The sequence below is a fragment of the Pungitius pungitius genome, chromosome 7 (assembly GCF_949316345.1).
Source record: "Pungitius pungitius chromosome 7, fPunPun2.1, whole genome shotgun sequence".
NCBI classification, from domain to species: Eukaryota; Metazoa; Chordata; class Actinopteri; order Perciformes; family Gasterosteidae; genus Pungitius; species Pungitius pungitius.
In genome coordinates this window covers 14,587,465-14,600,473 of record NC_084906.1, presented here as the reverse complement: position 1 = coordinate 14,600,473, position 13,009 = coordinate 14,587,465, and positions in this window count along the sequence as shown.

The following is a 13,009-nucleotide window of genomic DNA, read 5'->3' as shown; positions in this document are numbered from 1 at the left end:
CGATAAGCCATAAGGGCTAAGCAGGGGTCCGGCTGTCTGAGGATGTATTTGGCAGTCCGAACGGCCCTCTCTGCAGCTCCGTTTGACTGGGGGTAATGTGGGCTGGAGGTAATGTGAGTGAAACCATACTTCTGTCCGAAATCTCGGAACTCTGCTGATGTGAACTGCGTCCCGTTGTCACTGACCAGTTCAAGGGGGATGCCCCACCTCACAAAAACGTGCTTGAGTTTGTCAATCACCTGCTTGCTGGTAATGGTGGTGAGGGAAGCAATTTCAATGTCTCTGGAGAAGTAATCGACAGCGACGAGAAAAGTCTTACCCTCTAATTCAAACAGGTCGACAGCAATCCTTTGCCATGGGCCGCTGGGCAGGGGAGTGGTTACCAGCGGTTCACGTCTTTGTGTAGGTTTGTGCTCTCTGCAAAAGTCACATAATTTCACTTTGTTAGTGATTTGTGCTCCGATGCTTGGCCACCAAACTGTCAACTTGGCTCGCTCCCGACACTTGGTCAGGCCCTGGTGACCCTCGTGCAGCTGGTCCAGGACTCCAGCTCTTAGCGCTGCTGGAACTACTATGCGGTCGTGGTATAGGACCAGATTGTCCAACTCTGACAAGTGATTTCTGGCTGTATAGTATCCACGCAGTGGTGAGCCCTCTGCCATGTTGCGAGGCCACCCTTTTCTGATGAATGTGATTATTTTTTGAAGCTCAGGATCGCTTTGTGTGGCTTTGCGAATTTCCTCGAGCTTGGGTGACTTGATTGGTTTGCTAGCCACCATAGTGTTAACATATGCCTTTACCTGCATTTCTGTTTCGGGCACGTAACTGTCTTTCAATGGGTGTCTGGAGAGTGTATCTGCGACTACTAGCTGCTTACCGGGAACATGTTCGGCAGCGACATTGAATCGCATGAGACGCATGAGCAGTCTCTGACATCGTAGTGGCGTTTTGTCCAGGTCGTATGAGTTAATCAATGGCACCAGTGGCTTGTGGTCAGTCTGCAAACGGACCCGGCCCATACCTTGAATGTAGCGGGCGAAACGTTCACAAGCCCAGACAGATGCCAGACACTCCTTTTCGATCTGAGAATACCTCCTCTCCGCATCTGTGAGTGTGCGCGAGCAAAAGGCAACAGGCCGCAACTCTCCATCGTGGTCTTGCAACAGGGCAGCACCAAGCCCATAGCTGCTGGCGTCGGCACTGACCACTGTTGGTCTGTTGGCGTTGTAATAACAAAGGGCTGGTGCAGCCATGAGCATTGCTTTTGCTTTGTTAAATGCTTGCTCCTGAGGCTCACCCCAAACCCACGCGGTCTCCTTCTTTAGCAGGTTAGTGAGTGGATGCAACACTGTGGACAGACCTGGAAGGAATTTTCCAACATAGTTAACCAGTCCGAGCACCTGCCGCAGCTGCTCCACGTTGGAAGGACTGGACATCCGAGCGATGGCCTCCACTTTGCTCTCGTCAGGCTTCACCCCCTCCGCGCTGATGATGTGTCCAAAGAAATGTAGTTCAGTCTTCCCAAAGTGACACTTGGCCCTGTTGAGCTTGAGACCAGACGCCTTAACGGTCCGCAGCACCGCGTCGAGATGGCGGTCATGCTCCTCTTTTGTAGATCCATAAACCAGGATGTCATCCATCACAACGACAGTCCCTTCTAGGCCTTTGAGCAGGTCAGTCATCAGCCGCTGGAAAATCTCAGGCGCTGATGTAATGCCAAAGGGCAGACGCTTGAAGCAAAACCGTCCCATTGGGGTTATAAAGGTTGTCAGTCTTTGGCAGTTGGGGTCCAATGGAATTTGCCAGAACCCGCTAGAGGCATCCAGAGTGGAGAAAACCGTGGCTCCTGCCAGCTTAGGTGTTATATCATCCAGTGTGGGCAAAATGTAACGTTCACGCTTCACCCCCTTGTTCAGGCGTTTCAAATCCACACACACCCTGACCTCGTCCTTGTTGCGTTTTGGAGCGGGCACCATTGGGGCACACCAATCTGTCGGCTCTGTAACCTCCTCAATGATGTCGAGGCTCAGCATGCGCTTTAGCTCTTTCTCCACCTTTGGGAGGAGAGGAAACGGAACTCTGCGTGGCGTGTTGACGCTGTATGGGACTGCTTCTTCAGTCAGCTCGATCTTAACAGGTTTACAGTTCAGTAGCCCTATTTCCCCGAACACATCGCTTGTTAAGTCACTAGTGATAGCATTGACTCTCGCTACCAGTCCCATGCACTTTGCCACTGCCTTGCCCAACAAGTTACTAACGTACTGTCCTCTTATGACTGTAATCCAGTATTGGTATTTCTGACTTTTGTATGTAGTAGTGGCAAGGAACTTACCCACGCATTGGACTTTCCCGCCTGGGCTATACACTGCTGGCCTGGACTTGTTCAGTTTGGGTTTTTGACGTAGCTTGCTAAAAGTCTCTTCAGTCATAACGGTGGTATCCGCACCTGTGTCAATTTTGAAATCCACCGGACTGCCATTGACTAGTAGCTCTACATCCCAGTCAGTATCCGGGTTTGACTCCTCAATTATGTTTGGTTTTGACTTCGTGGTTGCTCTCAGGAATAATTCTCCGATGAAAAATGAATCTTCGTCTGAATCCATAACAGCCCCTGCTCTAACTTCTTTCAGCATTTTGGATTTACATGCGGCCTCAAAATGTCCAATTTTGTTACACTTTCTGCACCGTTTGTTACGAGCAGGACAGTTTTCTTTTCTATCATGCATCCTGTTGCATCTCTGACAGTTCAGTTTGTTCTCACTGTATTTCTGTCCTTGTCCCTGCCGTTGTTTATCATAGCTCCTCCTTGTGCTATTGTACTGTTTCTGTCTCACCTCATTCACTGTAGTTTCCGCATGCTCTGCACTTTGTTGTTTAACTTGTTCGCTTTGCCGTGCAAGCTGGATGGCTCTCTCCAAAGTCAGGTCCGCCTCTAGCTGTAGTTTCTGAGAAACCTCTTTGTCTATTATTCCGATGACAATCCGGTCCCGGATCTGCTCGTCCTTCCCCGCACCGAACTCGCAGTGCTGCGCGAGCTCGTACAGGCTTCGCACGAAAGCTTCCACTGCCTCACCGGCCCTTTGGCTCCGCTTGTGAAAACAGGCGCGATCGTGGATGACGTTTCTTTTCGGGACAAAGTGTTCGTCAAATTTCTGCATCACTAGGTTAAACTCATACTCCGGATATGGCATAGCCTCGGTTGCCGCAGGAAACACAAACGAGCCGTAAATAGGTTCGGCATCTCTCCCCATCGAGTACAAGAGCGAGTTCACCTGCACTTCGCCGCCCTCTTTGTCCAGTTTTGACGCGACTCTGAAACGGGAGAATCTTTGCCGCCATGTAAGCCACTCCGCCGGCTGCGAGAAGTCGAACGGCTCCGGAGGTCCAAACTTTGCCATCTTACTCCTAATGTCGACGTGAAGTCCTTAATTCTGACACCATGTCATGCTATGAGGCAAGACGCGAGTCGTGTTCCGACGTTGAAAGAGGGTTTTTATTCAAGGAGCCCACAGCAAACTTCGCTATGAGTTCTACACATACAACAACACCTAGCATACGTTCCCACTACGGTAACTCCGCAGGGACAAAAGACAACCTCGCAACAACCAGTAATTATTTAAGGTAAGAAACTCACTAATTTAAACCCAAACCACAAGCCAGAGCTTTTCATAAGTATTTGCTATGCTGAGTATAAATGTGATTATCAAATGTAGGGAGGAAGTTTCTTTGCAAGGAGAGGAAACTCCTCACGTGCCTGTTGGTTAAATTCAGTTCTGAAGTCTGAATTATTGACTGGAACCAAAATATGAGGACAGCATTCCTGTGGGACTAGAGTTGAGTGGAAGCTGCTCTACACTCTAATTGCCCCCCCCCATCCCTCCAGTAGTGGGCTGGGATGCTTTCTGTTGAGTGATACAGAGCACTGGTGAACTCCACAACGCACTTTCAGTGTTCCGATAATTAAAGCCCACTGAGATTGTCACGATAATGCATCGCGGAACAATAAGCTGCGTAAATTCAAGGGACTCCGATAACAAGTCTGGTCACGCTGATTAATTGCAGTGTTTTTGCAGTTGGCACAGCCTGTCTACCCTCTCACCTGAGAAGACGCCTGAGCCAAGTGCAGACTTTGAGGCTTCGTAGAAAATATGCAAATGTGTGGAGATGGAGTTTATGATCCAGAACTGCCGTACTCTGAGATGGAACAATAAGTGACGGCAGCTCAAGTCAGGAGGGAAGAATGCGCCAAAGTATTTGTGAAATAAAATAGAAAATAATGAGGCCTGCCTCCCGAGCAGATCCCTGCTCTAACATGGCAATTAGGATGCCGGTGAGAAGCAGAACGGCCTTTCGGATGTCACGCCCTCAGATTCCGAAGAAGCAGCCGGATAAGAACACAAAGATGTTGTTTTGCATTTGTTTTAAATATCTCGACTGAAGTCATTTCCGTTGCCCAGAAATTTGCAGGCGGATGCTGGATTTGCTGCAGCGGAACATGTTTTTGATAAAAATCTTCAGCTTATCCTAAGCGGGTCGCTGGAGGCAATCCCAGCTGGCATCGGGGCGGGAGGGAGACGCGGCGCACCCTGGACTGGTCGACCATGTCAATGGAGACCAGGCGACCATTCACACACCTGCAGGCTGTTTTAGAGGCACCAATTAAACTCTCCTGCGGGATAGCACCCAGGGGCACACGGGAAGGCCTAAAAAAGTAACACTCACACTGCGACGGACCGCTGTCAGTGAACAAGATGTTTAAGCCCAACCTTAATCCAAATCCTTCTCTCTGTGCAAACTCAACGCGTCAGCTGACCCGCCCTGCCCCCAGCAATCATCCCAGTGACTTGTGACATTCACCATTGTGCCGGAGAGGCTGTGACATTAAGCATCTCTTTTATAATTTATTCAAAACTAGCAAAGTGTGTGAAACGCATGCTTGGTGACACCAAAAAGATTTTCAACCCCATTGTTCTTCTTAATACTATATATACTATATCCTTATATATAGTAAAAACAATGTACTTTAAGACTTTTTTTGTTTACTGGAGTACAATGGGTTGTCGTTGCTGCAAAACCAACCAATCAAATCCGACTCAACGCCAAGACTCAAAGAAGAATATTATATATGTAATAAAAAACATGACAGAGTGAAAACGGCCTTTTCCTTAAATACAGACTCAACACAAATCTAACCAAAAAAAGAACAATTGTACAAGTATAATCCCTGATGATTGCTTTATTTGAATGTGTTTAACCAGTAGATCAAGTGATTGTACCTTTTTGGGTTTAGATGTATGTATGTAGGGGTACATGGCCATGTATTTAACTCTTAAACGCATCTCATCAACTACACAAGTATTTTCATTCACTTTACATGCATGTCTTAAATTGCCGAATCCTCACCCACTCTGTCCTTTGTCCCATTTCAAGACTCCCGTATGCGAGTGCACATGAGAACATTTTGCACTCTTCTACATTTCAATACATCTTGATAAAATTGCCTGACTGCCGTGTTCTTGTGATTATTTTGTGGCCACCGGAGCCATTCTGTCTCCATTGTCGCGCAAAGAAAACATATGAAAGCGTAGACATATTTCGCTGCTCTAACCGTGCGATGAACACACAATCAGCGCACATTTTGCAGCTCCATCAAGATGTAGTCAAATTCAAACACACACGGGCCCTGGGTGTCTTACATAACCATAAAAGTAAGCCTGGCGGGTGATGTCATCAAAGATGTGCCTGCAGCAACCTCCCTCACATGAAAAACCAATGGAGCACTTTGAGGCTGAGCCGTTCTGCAGCTCCATCTGTCACTCCCGGTGACTCCTCCTGAGCAGGAGCCCTTTTTCCTGCGTGACCTCCATCCCAGCGTGGAAGACGAACGAGGTGGGTCCGGTCTCTGCCCTCCGTCTTCTCCGCGCCAAAGCCGGCGGGGGCGGCGAAGCATCGGGAACACCTGCAAACTGAGAGTAATGAGGCAGCGGGACGCGCGTCCCCCCGTCCTCCCCGCACTAATCAATCCAGCTCGCCATTAAGGGAACCGAAGAGACCTGCAGCTGGGAAGTCACAGTTTTATACCTTCGTAGAGCCTTATGTGGTCATCTTTATCCCCTGTGAAGTGGTCATTAGTGCTGTGTTGCGTCCACCTGAACACTTCTGTAGCTTCTTCAGGCTTTCAGGGGAATTTAAGTTCCAGCCATCATTTCGGAAGCAAATTGGATCCCTCTTCTTCCTTCTTGTTTTAATAGAGACAAAGTGTTGCTTGGGCTAAAAACACATAGAACTCCTCATGAGCAGAGTTTACATAAAATGAACAAATGTTCTAAGGTTGAAGAAGTCAATGATTCATTGATCTGATGTCATTGAATCACCATCCCCATCATGTCCAAGTCTTTTTGGGTGTAGTTAATCTTCATGTTTCAGATACACGGTACTCGTTTCCTGAGGGATTACTTTCTCCTGAACAACCTCCAGTAGTGGTTCTACTCTTAATATATGAATGGAGTATGCAAAAAGATGTGTCCCATCCAATTGAAACATCCATCTAGTCTCTTTTCCACCCCTTCAATCTATTACAGTCTCCTCATTTGCTTTTCCATTCTCCCCCTGCCAATCTCCAAGCTGCCAAGCGGTGCATATCCCCAAAAAAGATCACACCACCGTGTCATTACCCAACCCCAACTCTCTCGGAGCAATCACAATCAAAGAGCATTTTTCAGGAGGCTCTCTCTCCTGCACAACTAGTAAGCATGGCTAATGGAAATTTAATCAGCAGCAAGAGAGGACAGCAGGCATAATGCAACAGATGATAAATAGAAGAAAGATGCAAATTGTATTTATTTTAGACAAGCCGTGCTGACAAGGCCGATAATACCTCCTCATGCAGTTTCACCCCAAAGCTTCCTTTTGATTGCTGTGAAGTGGTATGCAGCGTATTTCACAGCCATCATTTATAGAATAAATGTGTTGTTCACAGAAATGTTTTCATTTCTCTCCAAATGCCTTTTGTCAGAGGTGTTTGAGCACCATGGCAGTAGGTCTAAATTAATATAGAGCCATGTAAATTGCCCTTTATTATAAACCGACATTACTTGAGGATTTTCAAACATGTTTTTCAAGCCTAAATTGGTTCCTCTTGTACTCTTCCAGTAATAACGGAAGTTGAACCAGAAGATGAGAGGGCGCTATAACCTGTGCCTCCAACAAAACGGATTTACTGTTGTCTATGTCTATGAAAACGAGCGTCTTGCAATGAATCATGCATATAATGAATGCGTATTCAGCCTACACGTGACGCACCTTTCATCTGAACATGATCCCACTGTGTGAGTACAGAAGTGTCCTATGAATCTATCCAATGACTAATTCCCATGTTTAGTCCTAATAATACATATAAAGTTGGCTTTACAGCTCGGGCCTCAGTTGGTGACGTTTAGAATTTTGAACACATTCATTTACAGGCGATATCTAGATGCCAAAATTATTATTATCACTTTGTTTTATTTCCAAATGTCCAAATGTCCAACTACAGTTGATAGAGGAGCCAAAGTAGCAGAATCTCTATTTGAGAGCTGAGTTCACACGTGTGGCACGGTGACGCAAGGACCCTTCCTCCCTTCATGGGGGGCAGCGTATGGGAATGACATCAGCTGACAGGAAGTAAGTACACAGCAAAAAGGATCCATTTTCAGAGCACTTGGAGGACTTCTTGCTCGTTGTTCCGGTACAGTTAAAAACCACATGAGCTCTAGACAAACTATACTGATCACAAGGTGATGCGCTGTTACCATATACTTTACCTCTGAAAGGGCTTAATTAGGCCTCGCTGTATCAACATATCACGCTGATCGAGTGGTCGTTGGGTCCTGCGGCCCAGATGCTTCCGTGCCCCAGAGTAACACAGCATGTCATTACCGCTAATACAGCCGTCAGGGGAGCTGCAGCACTGTTGCAGCTGAGGTAGACGCTCGTCATGCTCATCGCTTCCTCAAATGACTTTTTTTTTTCCCCTCCGCGGCTTGAGTGCGGCTGATTCTTCAGCTGTCAGGACAACTGTACAGCTGCACACAGCAGCGCCCCCGCAGAGCCGTCGCTAATCAAGTCTTGTTTTGGTCCTCAAAAGCCAGAAGCCGGAGTTGCTGTTGGATAGCTTCAGATCTGTCGACACTGTCACACATCCCCTTGAGCGGGTGGACCATACAGGGAAGTAACTAGATGAACTGCACGCACACTGCCTCCATGCATCAAATAGTGTGAGCTTGAGCTTCATATAATCTCAAAAGCGTTGAATATATAATAATGTTAAGTCGGTTATGCACCTTCATATGACTCCCCTCAAAATAGATCATGTCAAGGAAAAGGAAGAAGTAATTTAGCAACAGCTTCCAGCTATACGCCGCTGCAGATTCCCGGTTTGACATTGATGTATAATCTCACATTTACACATAGGAATTGAAAATAATATGGCTCAGAGACATACTACGTCATCCAAATTTAAAAAAAAAAATGGAGATGAACTAAGTGGAATCCACTGAGCATTCTGGTCGGAGAGCAAATGCGACAGAGAGGAGGCTCGCTGCACGACCTCCTGCTGAGATAACACAAGTCTCGCTGTTTCCATAACAGCATCGTGGCAAAAAGACAAAACAACACGACTCGATATTAGACAAGCACTCCGATCATTGATGAAGCGATTGTCTGCTCCCAATCTTAAATGTTTTTTTGCATGGACACATTTTTTCACAGCCTTTAAATGAATCGATGAAAGTTTGTAAAAACGTGACTTCAGATGTAAAAACGTCACGGAGCGACCGGCCCTCAGGGAAATGATGCTGATAATTGGGTTTGTCGGGTGATGAAGATGGTTTCATCGAACAACATTTTTCTCTCTGCGTTGGTAGTTTTCTGTTGATTAGAATGTAATTTGCTTTAATAGCTTTTCATCTGCCTTTGTTAACTAGGCACTTCTATGTAAGAAAACGGCAACCAAATGACTGGCATGTTGATAGAGAGGAATAATAGCACAAACACGACATGAAAGGGTTCGACGCCAGGAGATTTGTTTTCTCAGCAGGCTGCTCACAGTATGTTTTATTTATTTTTTAAATGCATGCGTTTCCCTCCCTTCCAAGGTCATGCCTTTCAATAGGTATTATTAGTTGTTAATGGTATCAAACCGGAGGAGAAATGTATCAGTTGGATGCGTGAAAAGACCGGCCTTCCCAACTTTGTGCTCATTTTGGTGACGCATGGGATGGAACGGCACTTTCTGAACAAATCCATTACCTGCTTTCATCAGATAAACAGCACAAATGGATTTCTCTGCGTAAGAGCTGTCCTTGTGACATCCTAGACGTTTAGCAGAAGATACAAAAGGATTTATGAGGTGCACAAATGGAGTTCGACGTGAGTGACCCTAAACCAGAATTTCTTTTATTCTTGTTTCAGAATCAACTACAACTCCACCAGCTTTCCTGAGTAAGTGTGGTAAATTCTATGCAGAAATGGTGATGTGTGGAAGTAACTTGATAACTTTTTGAGAGAAGGTTGGATTGGTTTGTTCAGCAAAACCTCCTCTAAACAACTTTTATTGCACCAAGCCTAAAAAAAAACACCCTTACATAAATACAGGAATATTAAACCATAGTTTATACTCATCGGGCTTTGTAGATATCAAACAAAACATGATTTAATACTTTGTCAGGTTTGATAATCAGGCTTTTTTAACTGTCACCAACAGTGGACCCAATCTTAATCACAATTATTTAAATCAGACATTTAATCCAATTAGAATTGAACAATAATTTACCAAACATGCATAAATATGAATTGTGCACAGTCTTGGGAGATTTGGACTCCATCCTGGGGTTGGATGATCCAGGAGTAGGGATGATGACCTATCTTCCCCCCTGGGGTCCAGACCCTGGTGGTGGGTGGTGAAGGACGTTGCCGTAAAGCTACAATGAGAGTTTGCTGCTGTCCGCGGTGGACGAGGGTCACATCCGGTTCAGAGAGGGGAACAGTTGACAGCAACGGTTCGATTGGCTTACGGAAACGGTGCCAACCAATGGTTGGTTGATTTTATCAGCTGAAAGAGGCACAACCTGATGAATGAACAGCTTGTCTTCCTGACTGAATTTTGGCTTAAGCTTCAGTATGAGAACTTGTTGCAGGGACAATACATTGTAGAGGACTGAGAGTAACATGCACATTGAACAACTGCTTTTGTTTTGAAAAGTGGCCTTAAATGTGTCATTTCAGAACGAGACCACACATGAACTCTGGCGTACTTCTCTTTGTTAAAGCCGCGTGCTGAACGGTTCCCTGCCACCGCTACAGAGACAAAACAATCCCACGGGGGAATAGTGTGTCCTCCCCCTCTGCTGTTTCCATCTCAGAACTTGGCCAAGTCTCCCTCTCGAGAAACTCTAGACACCCACAATACAAAATGACTCACCATGCGGCTCACCTGCAGACGCAGCTTTTTATACCAGCTTCCTATACTTCCCATTTCTCTACATACAGCCATATGTTTAAAGATAAGACATAATTGAATTGCTTTCATCGGAGGCCTGCGTGGATGTGCTCATGTTTGAACTTTCCACCTGGGCACATGCCTTAGTGCGATGCTGTCAAGTCTCACGCCGACGACCGCTGTCTGCAACACGCGCATCGCGCCCGCTTCACGTTTGTATTACGAATCACCCCAACCGATCTGTGATCTCTGTTCAGACAACAAACTGTCTCCATGTTTTGATCCATCTTCTTGAAAAAGACTGGTAACAGGCTGACATGGAAAGCGCCGGCACTGGGGTCTTTGGGTGCAAAAGTATGCATATACAGCATCAACACATCAACTGTCTTTGCTAAAATGTCACAGATATGACAGGTGATAATTTAGAATGGCAGCTGCAGGGTGGAGGACAGAGTGCTGGCACAGTCCCCCATGATTGCAAATGTGTGTGCGTGTGTGTGTGTTTGTTTGTGTGTTTGTGGCCCAGAATAGCAAGAAGATGTTGGTTCCTCACTGACTTGGTACACGGCGTGCATCTCATCTCTGCCCGTTATGAGGTCTCAACACGTCACCAACAAGCGTCTTGAGGGGGCGCCCGTGTCTCCTTAAACTGAGAATAAATGACTTTATCTGCACCAAAAGCATAACAATATAAAGGATTTGTATAACCCCAAAAGTCCTTGGTTATTCATAGCTCGCTGCATGTATAGCAGTAGCTTGCATTAAATGCATAAACAGCCAAGCTAATGATGTGAAGGGGGGGGGGGGGGGGCTGGTGCACCTGCTTTCTTCGGGCGGAGCTCACTTTCAGGCATTAAGGGCAGAGACGGTTCTGCAGCCAGTGGTGATAAACCAATCCTCAGGCAAGCCGTGCATTTGTGAACTTGCTGTCAACTTCCATAATGCGCACACTACTTGAGATCTGTGTTGTACAAATGTGCATTTGCATAGATAAATTGTTCAGGTTGATATTTTTCAGTATTAGGCCGGCGCTGTAAGACACAAACAAAAAACGACAGAGCAACAAATATTACGTCAGTTGTAGTCTACTCATGTGCTTTATTTGCCATGAAATGAAAAAAGACTTGATTGCTGAAGTCAGTGCGTATTTACTGAATGTAACTTTATACAAAAATAGTCACTGCTCTGCATTGAGTTGATAATTTGGACTCAAAGACCATTTTAAGGTCAACTCAATTAGCCTACATCTCATTTCCAAATTGGATACTTATTTGCATTTTCTTTTCTCTATTCAGCTGTGGTCGAAGCAGCCGAAGCTTAGATATTTCTTAATTACAGCACAATTGATGAATAATGTTTCCTAGCAGGCAGGAGATTTGTTGTTAGTGGTGCAGTGGCATGAAAAGTAGGAAGTAAAACTTGACTGTGCTCGAGCAGCTGAAGTTATTATTCCATCACATCTTGGGAGACGCGTGTACGCGGCTATCAGCCTGGAAAATCACGCAAAGATTGTGTTTACATGGTAATCGGCATTCAAAGTGCACGGGTCATGATCAGGAGAATTAATCTAATTAACATTATCATTATTTTATTATCTGATAAATTGGCTGTCTTGACAAATGCTCCCTAAGGACATGCACGAGGCAAAATGTGTGAGTGCAGAAGGTCTCTTAGAATAAGTGGTTCTGCTGGGGTGATCAAATTAAAACTACTTTGTCCGTCATGCTTGCACGTTTACATGGGGGCGAGGAGGTGTTAAGGTTACAGCATCAATCGAGAAAACCATGAAGAAACTACTCTGTCAGGTGAGGAATTAGTAGTATTATGCCGGTCGTTATGCTTTAAAGGGTTTTAATAATAGTAATCTATTAAAACAACTCATAATTATTATAAAGTTAAAAGTGATCAGTGAAAACACGTTTGGGCACCCTTCAATTAACATGATGTTGCTAGGAAACTGCTAGGGTCATGGTTTACTTCCTGTTCGTTATTATGAGGAAATATGAACCCAAGAAGCCATCTTCAGGAGCTGTGAGAGCAAACTAAATAAAGTGAATTATATGAAAAAGTTTTTTTTTCAAATTGATATAGGTCATTGGGGATGAGCACTAAGATACCTTCAGCCTGGGTATTCCCAAAGACTCTTTTTTCTTTAATTAAGATGAGAGGAGATAATACAAACCTTTATGTTGTTTCATATACAGTTAAGATTAGGAGTAAAAATAGAAACTATGCAGGAGCAATTAAAGACTAAATTACAAGGCAAGACTGTCAGCTGGCAGCACCCCCCACCCCCCTCACCCCCCCATCATACATTCCCCAAGCAGCTCCTCCTATGGACATTTATAAGTAGATTATAACGTATAGTGCTCCTACTGTGTCTTCATGTCCCACAAAGCTTGCACATCATCGTGACCAAATCTTCAAAGAGGAGGATTTGTTCCTGATCACATGGTAAACAATTCAAGGAGAAGCTTCCATTCTCTTGTGTTACGGTAACGGAAGGAGGCCGCAGCAATCTTTGGGCTAAAA